Source organism: Rhamphochromis sp. 'chilingali' (genome assembly GCF_963969265.1).
Source record: "Rhamphochromis sp. 'chilingali' genome assembly, chromosome: 1".
Classification (NCBI taxonomy): Eukaryota; Metazoa; Chordata; class Actinopteri; order Cichliformes; family Cichlidae; genus Rhamphochromis; species Rhamphochromis sp. 'chilingali'.
Genome location: NC_137929.1, coordinates 37,119,258 through 37,125,257, shown reverse-complemented (window position 1 = coordinate 37,125,257; position 6,000 = coordinate 37,119,258).

Genomic DNA, 6,000 nt, shown 5'->3' with positions numbered 1-6,000 from the left:
GCTAAATACAAATGAACCACTACCAGAGAGCACAGAAAGACAAAGGGAAATGCTTTAACAACTAAATAAACACCATAAACACAAAAAGTCAGCAGAACTAAAATACAAGGACTAAAGGGTACAAATCCATCCATCCATTCGCTTCCGCTTATCCTTTTCAGGGTCGCGGGGGGCGCCGGAGCCTATCCCACCTGTCATAGGGCGAGAGGCGGGGTACACCCTGGACAGGTCGCCAGTCTGTCGCAGGGCCTAAAGGGTACAAATACTAAATACAAATACATTTAAAGTAATAAATGAAACCAAAACCACACAGAAGCATAATGAAACCAGAAAACAGCTAATAATAAACACTATTTCTTTTTTTTTTTTTTTTTTTTTTTTTTCTAAATGACATCAGAAACAGCAGTATGCGACATTACGTGATGGCAGAGCTTCAGTTCATCCTTTGTCATTTTTTTTTTTTTTTTTTTTTTTTTAATAAATAGGACAGGGGGAATGAATGAGAGAAAGAGGGGGAGAGAAAGAAAGAAAACCAAAGGGGAGAAGAGACGGTGAGAAGGGGGGGGAAGAGAGAGAAAAAAAAAAAGAACTCCTGGGTCACCTGTATGGAGAAAAAAAAACAAAAACAAAAAAAAAAAAACAAACAAACATCACGTCCACCATCAGTACATACAAATCTAAATAAGGGAGTGTACTGGGACTGGGTAATTCATTGTAAATATTTTGACTTACAAAATTAATTTATTACCAGTTAGGAAAAGTCCCATTGATTAAATCTGTATCCCTGCAGCTTAACCTCTGGGTGATGTGTGCACATCTTTATTGTAATGTAATGTTTTATCTGAGGAGCTACGGCAGATTATCTAAGAATGACTCAGAGCTTAACATTATCTGCTGCTCTACCAAACATGTGGCACAGTTCACTGCCATGTTAGATTTGAATTAAGTGTAAATGAGGTACTTGATATTATATTTTGGTGCTACAGTAAATGTCTTCAACTTTAAACAGAGTATGCTGCCAAAGGGCAGGACACACACAAGAGCCCTGATCATGAGGGGCATTACGACGTCAGAGGGTCGGGTTCATTGGGATTTATGTGTGCCTTGTTTTCACATCGTTATCTACAGCAGTATTATGGAAATCCATGTAAAGTTTATATGAAAGTGAAAAGCTGGAGGGCTGGATTAGGTTCTTTGCTATTTACATAAAAAATAAAGCCTATTGGTGGATTTTGTTTTCTGCAGGAATATGCAAAGTGTTTCATCACAAGGTCTGTTTGTTTCAACAGGTCCTTTCATTGCTCCCCCCCATCTGAAAACTGCCCTGTGCATACAGCTCAGCTCCTGACCAGTGAGGGAGCATAAATCCCAGAGCAGTAAAAACATATGCTTAAATTAAAGCTTTGAAAAAACAAACAAACAATGAATGTGAATGTATTTATACCCCAGACTGAATAGAAAAGATGGATGTAGCCAGAATGACAACACTCATTAATTTGATTAGTGAGGTACTTATCAATCAGAAGATAGCCACACTCCAAATCACTCCATGTTTAGTGTTTAATTTATTATTATAAATGAGGAAAAATTACAAAATGAACATCATATCATATTAAATGAGACTTGAAACTAAGAACAGAGACCACAAACTCACAATTAAAATCTTGAAAGAAAGAAAAAGAAAAAAAAACAAACAAACAAACAAAACAAACAAACAGAGGAGACAGCAAACAACAAAGAGCAACATAATAATAGAGAAAACAAAGCACCATCACAATAAACTAGCTAGCCATAGATATCAATATTTACTAAATAATAAACGATATTGTGCAGCACGCAAGATAGACAGCGCACAGTGTGCTTTGAGGCAGCAGCCAAGAAAGCTTTAGTCCGCGTCTGTGAATACCCATGTGTGCATACCTGTGTGGATCAGCATGCTTGCATTCCAAAGGTTTCTCCATGTAATGATCTGCTAGGGAGTGTGGGGGGGCCACAGCCCCGTCCTCCAGGGTGTGAAGCGGGTATGGAGGAGATCAACAAAACTCCAGACATCCAGAGGCCCCCAGAACACAAGAGACCATGGAAGACCAACAGAGGGGCAGCCGCGCCACTGTTCCAGTAAGAGCTGAGGAGAGTCCCAGATGAGGGCTCGCCCAGCAGCCGCGGAGCAGAAGTCAGGGGGAGTTGCAGTGACGCGCCCGTGAGCTCCGCCGGCCCCCAGCTGTGCCTGAGTGACCGAGCCCCAGGCCGAGAGGCCGGGGGCACCCCACCTCCAAAGGGGCCCGAGCGAGCCCCAGGCCCCAGGCCCCGACAAGCGGCCGCCAAGGAGTGAGCCGGTGTGTACCCGGACGCCCACCCCCAGACACAAAGAACCACCAACACACCGACACCTGAGGGAGTCCGCCACCGGCAGGGGAAGTGGTGGTGGGTGGAGATAGGCCTCCAAACCTTGGAGGGCCTGAGGTGTCCCCAGAGAGGTGGCGTCTGATACCCAACCTGACATATAGACACAGACATACAGGCACACACAGACACAAACATCCATTCCCACCCTCATGCTCTCATATGCACTCACTCCACACTCAACCAACGTGGAGACAGACATAAAGAGACGCTGTACACACAATCACACTCCCCAAGCGTACTCTACAAACCGGGTCTAGGTACCCTTGCCCCTGGAGGGGGGAATTGCACCCAGACCCAGGTGGTGTTACCCTTTTCCCTGCGGTGGGGGGAGGCAGACCGCCCCGACTCCGCAGCAGCAGGGAGGCCCCACACCCCAGACCGCAGTCGGACGGCCAACTCCTCCTACTAGCCCTCCCGCTCCAGCAGGCCGCAGAGAATGGGGGTGGGAGAAGACTCCAAACCTCCCTCCACCCGCTCATTGTAGTGTTGATGCATATGTGTTCTAAGGTGCAATTAAAACCCAGGAGGGCATGGAGCTACCTGCCAAGGAGCAGCAGGTAAGCGCATAGTCCCTCCTGCTAGCCCTCAATGACTAAGTGTATTTAAAATTGAGAGGTGGGCAACGACGTCAGGGGTGAGGTATACACCCTGATGGTGATTTGGACTCCGTGATTGTGCCCACCCCCAAGATCCTATATGTATGTGTAATGAGAGTGTGAATAATGTGAATGTCTAAGTTGTGGGATAAAATTGAGGCAGAGGCAGCCAGAAGGGGACAGAGGGGGGGGGGGGGGGGGGGTAGCCTCCTCTGCACCCTGGTGACATACCCCCACTCCAAGGCCCTGCATGTGTGGGTGGTTGTGGAGGAGCGGGAAGAGGGAGGCAGCTGGAGATGGGGAGGGAAGGAAGGGAGGGGCAGGTAACCCCTCCCTGGGGCCAGCTCCCCTGCTGACCCCAGTAGGCACTCCCACCCTCCGCGACCCGCCAGGGAAGGGGGGCCCAGGCCCATCAGACCGGGGCCCAGTACAGTAGCGCCCCCCGGCTCCACAGAGCCCTGGACAGTCCACCCAACCCCACCACAGAGAAAACTGCACCCACCCCACCATCCACTCATCTTCCAGACTACATAAGACGGTAAACGCCCAGGCTGAGATCTTCCTCCACCTCTCCTGTATCTCCCCCTCCTGCAGAGAGTTCCTGAAGAGAAGAAAGCTCCTGCAAGATGTGACCATCCCCCCCACCAGTTGAAGAGCCCCCCAGGCGGCTCGACGCACCGGCGGCACCCTGCTCCAGGGCCGGGCCCCCATGCACCCACCCGCCCACAACCCCGGCAACACACCAACCAGGACCCAAGCCCCCGAGGCCTGGCCCGGGCCCCAGCCCAGAGACGGAGCGCCCCCAGAACCTCACGCCCATCCCGGACCCACCCAGGGGCAGCCAGGTTGCCAGGTCAGTAACCCACGTCCGTCAGCACAGACCCTCCCCTAGCCCCGCTGCACGCACAGTGAAATCAAACAGAGGGGAGAGGATGTGGAGGAGGGAAGAATACTGAATGCTAAATACAAATGAACCACTACCAGAGAGCACAGAAAGACAAAGGGAAATGCTTTAACAACTAAATAAACACCATAAACACAAAAAGTCAGCAGAACTAAAATACAAGGACTAAAGGGTACAAATCCATCCATCCATTCGCTTCCGCTTATCCTTTTCAGGGTCGCGGGGGGCGCCAGAGCCTATCCCACCTGTCATAGGGCGAGAGGCGGGGTACACCCTGGACAGGTCGCCAGTCTGTCGCAGGGCCTAAAGGGTACAAATACTAAATACAAATACATTTAAAGTAATAAATGAAACCAAAACCACACAGAAGCATAATGAAACCAGAAAACAGCTAATAATAAACACTATTTCAAGACATGCGTTGTATGTGTAGTCCACAGTTGATTTTAAACAGTGATGGAAGTTATTCTTCATTAACTATAAATAAAGTTTACGACTCAGTGAGTTTGTGCCAGTGCTGAAAAAAGGAAAAAATAAATGGTTCCAAAAACAGTTTACTAAAGAAAACTGTAGTTGGAGCAGAGTCTTTCTCATGGCTCTGTATCTAAATCAACAGCTTGTTCAGCTGTCATGACAATCATCATAGTTTTTCTCTATGCTGTTTGAAGACTTGTCATCGGAGCCCACCATGTCTAAATCAGGGATGTCACACTCATGGTACATTGAGGTCCACACACAGCGCACTTTGATCTGGAGTGGGATGAATGAAACTGCACTTTCTGTCAGTGTAAAGATGTTTAGACAGTGAAAAACAGAAACTGGTTTTCAGCTCTGTCATTTAATTACTTATTACTTAACTACTTTGGTGTAGCATAACTGGCTTTAGTCTATAAAACTTGATGTTAAAAGTCCAAAGATTTATGGCCTCCTTTTCCAAAGCTGTCCAGCAGGTTGAAGTCTTTGCTGGCCCTCATTTTTGACCCACCGGTCTAGATCTGTAAGGTTTGATCAATATTTGTTGGTTGTACCAACATCCAAAACTGTAGTTTTGAGGTTGTGGGCCCCAAATCATGGCACTTGTTTCCGTTGGACGTAAGACTCATTGAAGCTGTTCATGTTTCTAAAATAAAGAAAGAGGCTTGCCTTTATTTAGTTTTATCTGTTTATGCTATTTTAATTGTTGCATCTTATTCTGTATTGTGAAACACTTTGTGAATGTCGTTATTGAGAAGCGCTATTTAAATAAAACCTTACTCACTAACAGCGGAAACATTTGCTCTTTTTAGTTGTTTTTTTTCCTCTCTCTCAGCTGCCGTTTCCGAGTTCACTCTGAATTTGCATGATGTAAATATGGGGAAGTGATTGTAGGATGGTTGGCGGCTTCAGTTAGTGTAGTGTAGCCGTCAGTAAAATGAGGAACATAGTGCATCGTGGTGCTCTGATAAACGTGATGAAACGTGCTCTTCCTTCTTCGACACAGTTAGTTTCAGTTAGCAACACGTTTCTGAAGTAGAAAACAAACATTAAAATTCTGCATCTTAAATAAATGCAAACCTGTCTTCATCCTTTGTGCTTTATAAAACGGGATCTTAAATTAAAGTTTGCATGTGCTTCCTCAGTATGAAAAACCTCTGTGGCGATGACAGTTATCTTATTTCGAGTCGTCTCTTGTCGCTCATGGGTAGAGGAAACCGAAGTTCCACACTCTCAACCACAGAGCACCATTTGACGGTAAGGAGCTCTGCAGTTCTCAAGATAACACATGCATCTGCTCGTGTCTGCATGCAGAAGCATGTTCTGTGTATGTACACCGTGTGCATACATGTGTGAACCGTTGCATCTGTGTGCGGCATGCAGGAGCAGGGACGTGTTGCCTGCGTTTACTTTGCAAACATGGACTGTCACAAAAGCTCACCGTGCCACCCGTCTGACTTCCTGTCGTGTTCAATGAGAGCAAGTTAAAAAACCACAGACAGGTCACGTGAGGCAGCGAGTCTGCCTCCCTCAGACAGTCTTTGTTCACTTTGTGTGACTGCAATCATCAGCTTGGGTCAGTTATTTAGCAAGCGGGGGAGGGTTTTTTTGTGTTTCCCT